Raw genomic sequence first — 2,168 nt, 5'->3', positions numbered from 1 at the left:
TGAAACTTGAAAGGGTTCAGAAAAGATTTACAAGGATGTTGCCAGGGTTGGAGGATCTGAGCTACAGGGAGAGGCTGAACAGGCTGGGGCTGTTTTCCCTGGAGCGTCAGAGGCTGAGGGGTGACCGTATAGAGGTTTACAAAATTATGAGGGGTATGGATAGGGTAAATAGGCAAAGTCTTTTCCCTGGGGTTGGGGAGTCCAGAACTAGAGGGTATGGGATAGGGTGAGAGGGGAAAGACATAAAAGAGACCTAAGGGGCAACTTTGTCAAGCAGAGTTTGCTGTGTGTATGGAATGAGCTGCCAGAGGAAGTGGTGGAGGCTGGTACAATTGCAACATTTAAGAGGCATTTGGATGGGTATATGAATAGGAAGGGTTTGGAGGGATATGGGCGGGTGCTGGCAGGTGGGACTAGATTGGGTTGGGATATCTGGTCGCCATGGACAGGTTGGACTGAAGGTCTGTTTCTGTGCTGTACATCTACTCTATGATAGACAGAGCTAAGCGATCCCACAACCAATGGATCAGATTTAAACTGCAGTCCTCCCATATCCAGTTGTGAATGGTGATGGGCAACTAAACACTCACTGGAGGATGACGCTCCCCAAATATCCACATCAGTGCAAAAGAGAAGGCTGAAGCTTTTGCAGCAATCTACAGCCAGAGGTGATGAGTGGTTGATTCATCTCAACCTCCTCCAGTGCTCCCCAGCATTCCAGATACCACTCTTCAGCCAATCCAATTCACTGCACATGCTATCAAGAAACTGTTGGAGGCTCTGGATACTGTTAAGGCTACGGGCCCTGACAACATTCTGACAAGAGGACTGTAGACTTGTGCTCCAAAACTTGTTGCTCCCCTAGCCAGGCTGTTCCAGTCCAGCTCCAACACTGGCATCTACCCAACAATGTGGAAAATTGCCCAGGTAGGCCCTGTACATTAAAAGCAGGACAACCTCAACCCAGCTAATTACCACCCAATCAAAAAATGAAACCAAATGGATCCAACACACCACACTTCTGCGGATTACCCAAAATTCACAAATCAGGAGCCCCCCTCAGACACACAGTCTCACCTTCTGGAACACCAACTTACAGACTGGCCAAGGAGCTACACCAACGACTAAAACACTTAGTAGAAGACCCACTCTATCCACTCCAGCCAAGAATTCCTGAAGACCAAAGACACCAAGATAGAAGAGGATGAAATAATGGTCTCCTTTGATGTAACAGCCCTGTTTACATCAATCAACATTAACCTGGCCAAGGAAACACTGACTACACTATTAGAAGACCCAAAGACACATACACCAAACACCACGAGCTTCATCAACAAGGCAGGTATCATCAAGCTATTGGACCTATGCCTTACCACCCACTTCACCTTCAACAACAAGACCTACAGACAAACCAACGGACCACCCACAGGATCTCCGATATCAGGGTTCTTAACAGAGGCAGCAATGCAGAGACTTGAACAAACTGTTGTGCCTACCATCCAACCCAAACTCTGGGTCCGGTATGTGGATGACACCTTTGTCATCATGAAACGAAACAAGTTAGAGGAAACCTTCCAGACCATCAATAATACCCTTACTGCCATAAAATTCACAAAAGAGGAGGAAAACAACAAGAAAATGCCATTCTGAGATGTCACAGTAAAGCGAACAGCCAATGGGGAACTTCAAACCAGCGTCTAGATTAGAGTGGTGCTGGAAAATCACAGCGGGAGAGGCAGCCTCCGAGGAGCGGGAAAATCAACATTTCAAGCAAAAGCCCTTCACCAGGAATGAGGCAGAGAACTTCCAGAGTGGAGAGACAAATGGGAGGGGGGTGTGGGGCTGGGGAGAAGGTAGCTGAGAGTGAAATAGGTGGATGGGGTTGGAGATGAAGGTGATAGGTTGGAGAGGAGGGTGGAGCAGATAGGTGGGGAAGGAAGATTGACAGGTGGGATAGGCCATGACGATGGTGCAGAGCTGCAAGGTTGGACCTGGAGTAAGGTGGGGGGAGGGGAAATGAGGAAACTGGTGAAGTCCACATTGATGCCCTGGGGTTGGAGGGTCCTGAGGCGTTCTTCCTCCAGGCGTCTGGTGGTGAGGGAGCAGCGGTGAAGGAGGCCCAGGACCTCCATGTCCTCGGCAGAGTGGGAAGGGGAGTTGAAATGTTG

This window comes from Chiloscyllium plagiosum, chromosome 13 (assembly GCF_004010195.1).
Source record: "Chiloscyllium plagiosum isolate BGI_BamShark_2017 chromosome 13, ASM401019v2, whole genome shotgun sequence".
In the NCBI taxonomy this organism is placed as follows: domain Eukaryota; kingdom Metazoa; phylum Chordata; class Chondrichthyes; order Orectolobiformes; family Hemiscylliidae; genus Chiloscyllium; species Chiloscyllium plagiosum.
Note: the sequence above shows the minus strand (reverse complement) of the source record.